Source organism: Melanotaenia boesemani, chromosome 6, assembly GCF_017639745.1.
Source record: "Melanotaenia boesemani isolate fMelBoe1 chromosome 6, fMelBoe1.pri, whole genome shotgun sequence".
NCBI classification, from domain to species: Eukaryota; Metazoa; Chordata; class Actinopteri; order Atheriniformes; family Melanotaeniidae; genus Melanotaenia; species Melanotaenia boesemani.
The window spans coordinates 3751469-3763914 of NC_055687.1; the positions used below are offsets into that span (position 1 = coordinate 3751469).

General features: G+C 43.4%; 2 protein-coding genes and 1 long non-coding RNA gene across 2 annotated transcripts in view; 2 read left to right on the forward strand and 1 right to left on the reverse strand.

The window, feature by feature from the left end:
* LOC121641647 (gastrula zinc finger protein XlCGF8.2DB-like) overlaps positions 1-12446 on the forward strand; it is a 399458-nt gene that overhangs the window by 205245 nt on the left and 181767 nt on the right.
* The window catches only part of LOC121641689 (E3 SUMO-protein ligase ZBED1-like), a 631274-nt gene that overhangs the window by 21809 nt on the left and 597019 nt on the right, over positions 1-12446 (reverse strand). The window lies entirely within an intron of this gene.
* LOC121641717 lies at positions 3135-7850 on the forward strand. Its single transcript, XR_006010772.1, has 3 exons — positions 3135-3794; positions 4265-6428; positions 7340-7850. It is a non-coding gene; the product is annotated as an uncharacterized LOC121641717 (long non-coding RNA).

Below are 12446 nucleotides of genomic sequence, written 5' to 3' on the forward strand. Positions count from 1 at the left end.
CGGACATGGCTAAGCGACAGAAGCACTGTTCTGTTTGTGGCTGCATAAATGAACACGAAAACGTTTTTTTACTTCCATCCACTGAACCCACGAGGACTGAGTGGATTAATTTTATTTTTGGAGGAAATGTACCCGGAAAACTTCCAAAGGTTTTGCATGTCTGTGGCCAGCATTTCAAAGAGGACTGTTTCCACAACATGGGGGCATGGAAAGCAGGCTTCGCCGACCGTTTGAAGCTGAAGCCAGGTTCAATACCAACTGTCCGTGACACAGCTGGAGAGGTAAGAGCTGGCAGTTATTTTATCGTTTCGGCCTTATTAGTCTGATAGCTTGAAAATATATTAGCACTGTTGTAAATGTAGCCAAGTCACTGTTTCTACTGTTTGTATCCGGTGCCATTGTGCATCAGATTGATGAGCGTAGCTAGCTGTGTTGTCCGTGCGTCACGGTTTGGGTCGGTAATGGGGGCTTCAGGAATGGGTTCCGGTGTTCCGGCGTTTGTTTATCCTTCACTACGCTGTAATCAGCGTCTAGTTACTGCTTAGGCCTAACCTGTCAATCACCTCATGACGGGCGATGCGATGGGCGGAGCCAACAGCTGAGCTGCTCCACCAGGGTTCCGCCCACCATAAACGGCACATTTCTGAAGCTGCTAAAAAGAGGGAGGTGAAGAGAAGCCGCTGCACTCAAACTGAGGGTCGATTTGTCCATACCATGGCGGAAATATTTCATTTAGATATTAATGAATGGTCTCAGATTGGGAATAAAGTGTATAATATGGGACCTTTAATAGTCCCTGACTCGTCCTTATATGACGGTAATCAAGACATTTAGGTCAAACGAGGGGCCTTTTGGATATGGGGCTCCCCTTGAATCTTAAATGTTCTTTTATTATTATTTTAAAATATGTTTTTCCTTATAACAGGAATGGAGAAACATATGAAAATAGGTGGATAGAGGAGAATTAGAAAGAGAAAAGATGGAGAAAGGAAGATCAAAACTATAGGTAGAAAACAAACTGCAATCAAAGCTAAACAGATAAACTAAACAGCCTGAAATGAAACAGTAAACATCCTGAAGGCTTCTAAAGCCCTGTTTCCATCATCTGGTCCGGACACATTTCCACAGACACTGGGACGGGTACCCTAATATCCGACCGGACCCGTTTTACTTTTTCTTGCCCTTCCGTTGGGTACCAATCCAACCGACCTGACACGAAAGGGTGGAGTTTTACACACTGCAATCTGTTGATCAGTTGAGGAAAACCTGGCTCTTGTTTAGAGCAACATATTTTCTTTGTTGATTAAATCTCCATTTAAAATTGAATTACAAAGCACTGCTAAGAAGAAAAAACACAAACTGTTGGATGATCACAATCTCCTCCTTTGTTTCTGTGTGGTGTTTTGATTCTATTCTAATTAAGGTGCTGCGATGGCTCAACGTAGCTTAAGGCATCTACAACTATCCAACTGATATTTCACCTCTTAGTAAAGGTTATGGTTGGCTTTGGAAATGCAGCGAGGTGAGTTTCCAAACATATCCACACCCTAACCAGTCCAACCCGACTTGCACCCATTGGTAAAAATCAGCCTTACGAGAACACAACAGACAATTTATAGGGGCACCTGTGAGAAGAAAAACTGCAAAAACCAGGAACTGCAACGAACACAAGTATATGTGTGGGTGTCAGCATGTGTCTGTATGTAGGTGTGTGTACTCAGCATTAGGGGTGAGTTGTGTTGAGTGCTTATGTAAATGCAACCGCACTACCTCCAAGGATCAGAGGCAGACCGAGAGGGCCCAAGCCTCGGTCAACCAGCAGCCACCACAGAGCAGAACTGAGACAGACCACTGCAGCAATGGTGGACAGTTCCCCAACACCAGGGCCCAGGCTTCACCACCCAGCCCATGCTGGGGCAGCCCCAGGTCACAGAGTTTGCCCAGTGTGGGGTGTGCAGTAATATAAAACACTTTAACCATGTTGCAAGGTCTTAACATACCTGAAGCAAAAACTTCTGAAAAGGTGTGCAAAAACATAAAGCATGTAAATAATCATTGAGTGCAGGGGTGGCCAACGTCGGTCCTCAAGAGCCACAATCCAGCAGGTTTTCCATGCATCACTGCACCAGCACACCTGACTGAAATTAAATGGATCCAACAGTCTATGAGAATTTACACAATGACTCATTAGTTTGAGTCAGGTGTGTCAGTGCAGGGTGCATGGAAAACCTGCAGGACTGTGGCTCTCGAGGACCGACGTTGGCCACCCCTGATTGAGTGTGTTATTAATGTAAGCAGATGTTTGATGATGTTAGACCCATCTTGAACACTCTTTGTCCTGGGGGATGCGCAGTCGGCTGCGTCTGGGTGGGAGGTGATGGGGGTGGCTGGGGGTGGAGGTGGAGACCGGATTTGGGGCTCACTGCCCTCTGGTCTGCCAGGGATGTCTCCCACAGAGCATGGTGGGAGGGAGGGGGAGGTGCTGGGGAGTGCGATTGGGAAGTTCGTATGCTGTGTGTGTGTTTATACTTTTTTTTTTGTTGTTGTTGTTGTTTTTTTAACCTGTCCTGTCCAGCATCATGGCAAGCATAATGATAATCTGGTTGCTGTATTGGGCTTAACAAATTTGCTCTGCCAAGGGGAGGCCTATGGGTAAGGATCCTCTTGATATTCTGATTTATTAGAAGAGGAGACAAAAACACCACAGACAGAAGGCAACGACCCTTCAATCCAAACTTTCAACCAGGCAACAAACTGTTACACCTGTACATGAACACACCAGAAAATTTTCTACGGCTTTTACTGAAAAACGGAGCTGCTAGTCATTAAGACGTCTTAAATAACAAAATCAAAAAGACATATCACAAAAGTAGCACACTAACCAGATACAAACTCACAGGGAAAAAAAGAAATTGTCTCTTAGTTTATAAACCCACTGGACAACTCAATGACTGTGTCAGCATGCCGAGTATGAGGTTTAAGGAGTGATCAGTGATGAAGAGTGCTGAGTGAGATGGTGCAAATGCGACCACACCTCTAGGTGGCTAGAGGCAGACCAGGGCAACCCAGAGACCCGGGCCCTCAGCAGCCCTGTAGCACTAACCCAAGCACCCACCCTGGGAACCAGGGCACCATAGATTCCGCCCACCTACTCCAATCTCCACCTCATGGTGGGATGGTGATAGTGCCAAGCATCACAAAGGCCAAAATCCTTCATATACTGTTTAACACTTTCTGTGGATTGCTAGTCTTGATGACTTCCTGTGGTACTATGTTGGTCCGGTATAACCGAGTGAGGTGAAAAGGGAGTGAAAAAAGGACGGGTCTTCAACATTTGGACCATATATATTTGCAGTACATAACTTAACATTTTGAATAGATATTGTAACTATTATGAATCTTGCTTCTGGATCTATGATTGTATTCTTAATGTCAACGTTTAACCTTCTATTAATTAGAGTTGCTGCTCCTCTCTGCCTAGAATTATAACAAGCTGAGTACACATATGGAAACTGGGCTGTCGAAAAATCCACCGCTGAGATTGACAAATGAGTCCAAGGATGCCAGTAATGGCAATGATTCCAGACAGGAGGCGGCAAAGAGAGGCTGCAGCCAGAGCATCCCCCACCCCCCAACCTGTTCCACTTCTTCAAACCCATATCCTCAACTCCCACTCTCACCCCATATCCCCTGCTCCAGTGCAGGCCGCCCCACCCACTGAAAAGAGGACAGTTCCCCAGCACCAGGGCCCAGGCTTCACCGCCCAGCCCATGCCGGGGCAGCCCAGCCACCCAGTGAGGACCATGTATGCAGAGTTCATTTCTATGTTGGTATCACCCAGGTCACCAAGTAGGCCCAGTGTGGGGTGTGCAGTAATATTACACTTTAACCACGGTGAAAGGTCTTCACGTACCTGAAGCAAAAGCTTCTAAAAAAAAAAAGGCATGCAAGACCATAAAGCATGCAAATAATCATTGGGTGTGTTATTAGTGCAATGTGAGCAGATGTTTGATGGTGCTAAACCCATCTTGAACACTCTGTCCTGTATAGTGGCTTCTGCAGAGAATTTGTATTGTACAAGGCCTAAATTTGAGTTGTCAGTCATTTTGAAGGTATTTAAACACATTTGTGACTAAAAGTTTGGAGTGGAAGTTTGAACTTTTTATAAACTCGGTATCTGGGAAGTTTCCGAACTAATCTTCTGCACATCCACAAATCTTTCATGAAAATACTTAAAACAAAGTAATTTTCCCCTGCTTCACAGATGGATGTTCAACTGATGACCTGGGACCTTCTACTCTCAAAACTTGTTTGTTTTTCCAAGCTGACAAGCTAACACCCACAGGTCTAATATCTCAACCAGGGCAAAGACGAGATCATCTGGTGGGATCCCCCACCAGGACTTGTTTAACTTAACATTCTTGCGGGTAATAAACTTTTAAAGGTTTGGCACTTCAGCAGAAGAACACTGCAGAGGACAGACTTTCTTTATCTAAGATACAGTAGAGAACAAAGATTCTGTCAATATTTTAAATATTTTCATATGCTGTTGATAAGCTATTGGTATTTAGTTATGCAGATCATCGTTATGGGTACAAGGTTGACAAGTTTGATTCCTTCATGATCTGAAACTTTCCTCACCAGTCTTTATAGTTCATTTTAATGACATTTGCTTTGTTTGAATGATGATAATGTTTCTTTAGAATGTATATCAGTATTTTAACAATGACATTTAAGACTTAACATTTTATAACGTACAGATGTATTAACAAATGTTTGATACTTTTACAAAGGAAATCAGAAAGGAAACACTGAACCAGCCCCCTAGGTCATCTGATCCCAGCACTGCAGAGGCTGCCCATTGGTTGAACACCCTCTTATGGGTGTGGACCATCCTCACACTTAAAAAAACTTACGACAAAGATTTCGGATTCACTAAACTAATATGTGGTGGTTTGTCTTTCCAGAGAAATTTAGTGATGTATGAGCCCAATGACTCAAACCAGGTGGAGGAAGGTTTAATGGGAATAAATGAAAATAGATCATTGACTTTAGGTACAATCATCATTTGTATGGTGGCAACCCTTCCCATGAGTGACATGAGTAAGGATCTCCAATGTGTGGGATCATCCTCAACTGTTCTAAGCAGATGGACGTAATTTAGCTTCGTCTGTTCTGGCAACCTGGGGGTGAATGTTTATTCCCCCAGGTAGATATTTCCTTGCTGCAAATACAATCAGGAAAGATCTAATACAGCGAGTATTTCCGATGCTAGTATTGGTATCGGCCCATCCCTAATACATATGCACATGCATACATACATACATACATAAAAACATGGAGATACATTGATATGTATACATACTTACATGAAAATACTTATGTACATGTATATACACACACACACACACACACGAAGCACGTACATCAATACGTGCATGTATTTACATACATGCATACATGTATATATGTAGCAGGACACACGGATGTTATGGGTTTCATTGATTGCCGTATGTGTTGGTCGGCTAATTACTGAGCAGGCCGATGATATAAAAGGCAAGCAGGGCGTGCAGGCTGCCTCTTGCTTCCTGGTGGCTGGGTTACGTCAGTTCTTGGTATCCGTAATTTCCCCCTCTTGGATGGTGCAGGTAGGCTAGCAGCTGCTGCTGCAAATTGGTTGTTTGTCCCTCCAGTGCTGCTCACTCTGGTTATTGTTGCAGAGACTCACCGGGTATTGCTGCAGGGTGCACTCTTCACCAAGCTCCCGGATCCATTAGGCTGAGGCTGCAGGCTGCATAACCAGTCGGGGATTCCTTTTATACACAGCGGCGTGATAATCCGCCGCCTGACGCTAAGCTGCAGAGGATAAAGCGGGTCGGGGAAGGCTCCGTGATACGAGGTCGTCTGATTCGAGCTGTGGAGTGACCGTGCTGCGCTGGATCACGTCTGCTTGGACCGCTGCTGCTTTGCTTTGCTTTGCTTGGTTCCGTTTTGTTTTGCTTGGCTGTGCTGGTGTGGCTGCTCTTTGCTCGGCGCGATCACTGAAGAGGATCTTCGTCAGGAGGACGTGTCGGCTAAGTTTTGGTTTTTTTTCCAGGACTGACGGCTGCGGTGTGCCAGAAGGAACCTTTTATCTTGACTATTAGCCGAGCTGACGTGCACGCGTGCACGTGCACGTTTTAGTATAGACGCTATTTTTTTGTATTTTCTTTTATCAAGTTTGTGTTGGTTTGTCTTATTTAGCGTGATTATAATTCTGTTTTTTTCCTTTATCAGGTGCTGAGCCCCTTGGTGGTGGATCGGTGTCCCTATTGGTGGTTTCCCCCTATGTGTGTTGTGTGGATTTGAGTTGGTGTGGTTTGTTCACCCTCACTTGTGGTGTCCCTGGGATCCCCTTTTTCGTTTGTTTTGGGACCCTTCCCAACCAAGTAGGTCTCAGCCCTGATTAACCCCTTTTAATCTTGTTGGTTATTTTAACGGATATTGCTTTGTTTAATAAATTCATTGGTTTATTGGAAGTGCTGTCTCTGCCTCGTGCATTGTGAACCTGGCTACCTGGTGGTAAGAATTACCACCGGGGTTCATTTCCTCGGGTGGAAGTCCCGGGGTGGCGTTGTCCAACCCTTGCACGACCCCTTATCGCCACATATACATGCAGCTGTTCTTATTGTTTCTTAAGGTTATTTAATCTTCATTTTAATTCCAGTGTTTTCCTCATGGGGATCCTCCACCCCGGGGATTTTGCCTGCTCCGTCTGGGGGTTGTTGCCGCGGTGATCACCCTTGTCTGGGTGGCTGGGGCCCTGCACTGCACCCTTATGACGGTAGTGTGGGTCCCGGTCTGCCCTGATGGGGGTGGTTGCCCCGGTAGGACATGGGTGGACTGGCTCCTGGTGTGGATGGATCCCCATGATATTGTTTCCTCACAGCAGCATCAGGCCAGATGTTTATTACTTTTAGTATTTTATACCTACATTCAGTTTGGAGACAGAACTTGGTCATGTTTGTACAGAATGGGGCGGTCTGCTCGATGTATGTGTGTGTATGCATGTGTGTGCATATGACTGTGAAAGATTTTAATGAGTGTTTATTTATTGTTATGTAATTCTACTTTGATGTATGTAAAGGCTTGTTTTGTTTTTATTATGCTTCAACAGAAATATGCATGAATGTTTATCATGGAAAGCACTTTGTGTTGCCTTCGGCACGAAAAGCGCTTTATAAAGTTTGATTTGATTCAAACTTTTAGCCCAACAAGAAATCCTTTTCTAACTCATGTTGTGTATATATGCTTTTATGTTTAATTTCTGTTTTCTACTCCATTCTGTTCTGTTCTACAGTCAGACGCTTTTCTCCAAAGCGACTTCGAGACGAGAGTAAGAACACCAGCAGAAACCAACCAGAAGGGACGTCATCATTAAGTGGTACTCAGACTGCTGGGAGTCCAGGTGGACGCAGGTGCTGTCATGTAGCACTAGAGGAGGACTTTCTTTTTTTTCCTTATGATTTCATCACACAACATCATCTTAAGCATAAGTGCACGCATCTTCTTCAGTACTGAGCTGAACCAAAGAGCTGGACAAATCTTTTTAACTCATTCCAATGAGTAAAAGAGTTAAGCTAAGTGTGGAAATGCTCCTTAAACAACTGAGTCTTTAGCTTGCTTTTAAAAGTGGATAAGGACGGCTGAATTCTATACCTTCAGAATTTGTTCAGATCAGTCTATCAGAAACTTGCAAACTTATCTGTTCACCTTGTATTTTTGTGCATGTTTTTTATTGTAACTGCAGGGATTAAAACTATAAAGACATTAATTTGCTCTTGTTGCATCTTATTCAATAAAATCTAAAAACTGGAGCTTTGCTGCTGTTTCATGGCCTTCAGTCAGTTCTGCTTTTATTTGATGAGTTGTGTGAAGCAATGCAGAGACTCACATGTCAAACTGAAAAATGTGACATGATGTGTTTTTCCTAGAAAAAGACACCTTCTGATACATTTGTTAAGTTGGGCCAAACATTTGTCCAAAATGGTAAAATCTGATGGAAACGGGAAGAAATAAACACGGGAAAGAGGAGTTTACCAAGAGAAATAGGATCTAGTTGCCTAAAAATGTAATAACATGTCTTACTTTCCACTTTATCAGCTCCAAATGTTCAACTGTTTAACACAAATTTCTAACCAGCCAATCACACGGCAGCATGTAGCCATGGAGACGTGGTGAAAACGACTTGCTGAAGTTCAACCTGAGCATCAGAATGAGGAAGAAAGAGGATTTAAGAGACTTTGAACGTGGCATCGTTGTTGGTCTGAGTATTTACTGGGATTTCCACCCACAACCATCTCCAGGGTTTCCAGAGATGGTCTGAAGAAGAGAAAATATCCAGAGCAGCAGTTGTCTGGACCAGGATGCAGCAGAAGACACACCGGGTGCCTCCTGCCAGCTAAGAACAGGAAACTGAGGCTACAATTCACACACACTCACCAACACTGGACAATAGAAGATGGAGAAACGTTGCTGGTCTGATGAGTCTCCATTTCAGCTCCACATTCAGATGCTCGGCTCAGAATCTGCTGGAAACATCATGAAAACATGGATCCATCCTGCCTTGGATCAACGTTTCAGGCTGCTGCTGGTGTGATGGTGGGGGGAGATTTTCTTGGTCCACTTTGGGCCCCTTAGTACCAATGTGGCCTGGTTGAACCAGCACAGCCTACCTGAGTATTGTTGCTGACCATGTCCATCCCTTTATGACCACAGTGGAGCATCTTCTGATGCTACTTCCAGCAGGATAATGCACCATGTCACAAAGCTCAGATCATCTCCACCTGCTTTCTAGAACATGACGATGAGTTCACTGGACTCCAACGGCCTCCACAGCCACCAGATCTCAGTCCAGTAGAGCAGCTTTGGGATGTGGTGGAACGGGAGATTCTCATCATGGATGCAGCCGACAAACCTGCAGCAACTGTGTGATGCTGTCATGTTAATATGGAAAGTGTAAATCACTTTGAATTGTCTTGTACACGAAATGTGCTATACAAATAAATTTGCCTTGCCTTATTTATTTTCCCATAAAATGTATGTGCGCACATCATGGTGACATCACCGGTGATTGTGGGTGGCACTGTGGGTGTGTTATTTTTATTAATGGGTATGCTCACCTGTGTCTGGTTTGGGGCCTGAAGCATGGAGGCAGGGTGAGCTTGGGGAGAAATTTTCTATTAACCGTCATCGTTGTCATTGTATATACAATTAACATCATCTAAATGCACTGTTTTATATCCTTGCACATCTGGAACATCATCAAACAAAGTGAGTGGCTGTTTCATGAGATTGTGACATGGATGTAAAGCAATAAAGCATCGTGACATGTGAAGTGGTTTAACGTGACGCGTTTTGGATATAAATTTTCAATTATTAGCCTGCTGCGGCGTGTGGTTAAGGTTAAAGTTGGTGCGCCACAATAATTCCCTTGTCCGATATATCCTCTTACATGCTGGGTGTGGTGTTTTCCGGTTGTTGCCATGGTTCTTCATTTTTTATTACATCACGTTTGGTCACGTGAGATGTCCGCCTCGGAGGACTAGATTCTAGATCGGTTGCAGGACAGCATTGTTATGTGTGTGTTGTTCTGGGATGAGATTATCGGAGCCACCACACACAGTACCATCAACAGTGTAAAATGCAGGTTTTTTATCTTCACGTGTGAGGTCTCAAACAGATAAAAAAATCTCATAAGATAAAAAAAAAATCTATATGAGTGCACCAGGCCTTAGAAGACAAGCAAAGTCTTGAAAACACTTTTATTGAAGCCTGACTTCATTATAATGCAGGTACAGTAAAGTCACACATTCAGATAGCTATCAGAAATGTGTTTTTTAATAAAAATGTTTAAGACTTTGCTTGTCTTCTAAGATGTCCATGCAGAGAAATGTACACTATCGCCCCTCTGTTGTAACAGATTCGGATGAATCAGTGATTTTGGTGAAACACCTATCGTTGTAAAAGAGATTTGGTAAACTTGTAAAAGTGTTGCAGTCGATGTAATATTGTTTTGCACTTCCTGGCCACCGTACAAATGGCTGAAATGCATTAAATACCAAATTCAGCTCACATTCTTGGTTAAAACAATTATTTATATTTTATTAAAGATAAAGCAACTGAAAACTTATTAGAAACCGGATGTTTGTTCAGTGTGAAAACAGTTTCACGTCCAAGTTATTTAAGATTTTTAGACAGCAAGCAAACTAAAATGACATTAATCCAACATAAACGATGGGAAAGCCTAAAAAGAGCCTTTACGAGACAAATGTAAACTGAATTATTGCTTGTGTAACCGCGGTTATTGCTCGGGTATTTTTGGTTCCTACCCACCCTTGTTTCAGGAGGGAAGATAGAAAACGACGGAATTATTCTCTGAGTAAGTTTCAGAGAGAGCGCGAGTCATTAAGCTGTTCCAGTCATAGATAACATAATAAAGATCTTTATAAGAACTCCGACGTATCTGGATACTACTGTTGGTTTCTGTCCTCTGCTGACTCTGTTGTAGATAAATTCTTTATCAAAAGGGCTGCTGATATTAAGAGTCTGCAGACAGAGGTCTTAATGATCTTCCTTTATTCGGCCGAACAGGGGGACACCCCTTCAGGATCAAAAGACAACGTACATTCTTCTGTTACATCTTATATAGCCTGCCTGTCACTATTCCTGTACAGGGTCACGCCTATGGCAAGCCAAAGTGGTCAAAATTCACCACTCAAATAGCACGTTGACAATTAAACGGCGGAAAAAACGCCGTTTTATGTGGAAAATCGGCGTTAAATGCGCCGTTTTTCATGCCAAAAACGGCGTATTTTACGCCGTTTCGGTAAACGCCGTAAAAAACGACGTTCTATGCAGTCCCTGTACGGCGCAAAAAGCGGCGTTCAATGACCGCGCGTAAAAAGCGCCGTTTTATGTCACCTTAACGCGCGTTAAAAACGGCGTTTTGTGCAAGCACAACGCGCGTAAAAAACGGCGTTTTCTTATATTATAATTATCCCAGCCCCCTTTTTGACCTGCCACTAAAATTGAACCGTGATCATCCAATCAGTAAAGACATAGAGCAGGCAACACCAGTTGATCACCGATTCGCTTTGCTGTAGAATTGGATTCATTGTTCCAATAAGCCTGTTATGTTTGTTAAGCTATCTGCTTGTGTGCTGACATCTGCAACCAAATGCAAATGCATTCCCATAATACAGACTCAAATATAGATTAGATTAGATTAGATTAGATTAGACTTTATTATCTCACAGTGGAGAAATTCACTTGTTACAGCAGCTCTTGTTATAGAATAAAGTACAGAGAGGCAAAATAAGGTGAACATGCATCACAGCAAGAAAGTGCAATAGAAATTATTTACAAGTCTAAGAAAAGCAAAAATATGTACCGTTATAATATAAAGATATATATATATATACACATATACACATATATATATATACATACATATACATACATACATACACACATACATACATACATACATACACACATACATTATATATATATATATATATATACATATATATATATATATACATACACACACACACACTACATCCATACATAAAATAAAATAAAATATAACAACAACCTCACAGACTATATACATATTTACATGGTGATGGTGGGATATGAAGAATATGATGACATTGATAATGGGGGGTATTGCACAGTAAAATATAAATAAATATTACACAGTATTATGACTATACAGATAAGTTGTAGAGTCTGACAGCAGTGGGAATGAAGGACCTGCGGTTGCGCTCCTTCCTACACTGAGGGTGTCTCAGTCTGCTGCTGAAGGAGCTGCTCAGCCCCCCCACAGTCTGGTGCAGTGGGTGAGAGGTGTTGTCCATGATGGATGTGAGCTTGGCCAACATCCTCCTCTCACCCACCTCCTCCACAGAGTCCAGCGGGCAGCCCAGGACAGAGCTGGCCCTCCTGATCAGCTTGTTCAGTCTCTTCCTGTCCCGGTCGGTGCTGCTCGCTCCCCAGCAGACAACGGCGTAGAGGACAGCAGAGGCTACCACAGAGTCATAAAATGTCCTTAGCAGAGGCCTGCATACTCCAAAGGACCTCAGTCTCCTCAGGAGGTGGAGGCGACTCTGGCCCTTCTTGTACAGGGCGTCTGTGTGGTGTGACCAGTCCAGTTTATTGTTGAGGTGAACACCCAGGTACTTGAAACTGTCCACCCGGTCAATCTCCTTCCCCTGGATGTTCACCGGTGTGTGGGGTAGTGTCCTTCTCCGGAAGTCAATCACCATCTCCATGGTCTTACTGGTGTTTAAGCACAGGTGGTTGCGCTCACACCAGTCCACAAAGTCCATGATGACTGACCGGTACTCCAGCTCGTTCCCCTCAGACACACAGCCCACAATGGCTGAGTCGTCAGAGAACTT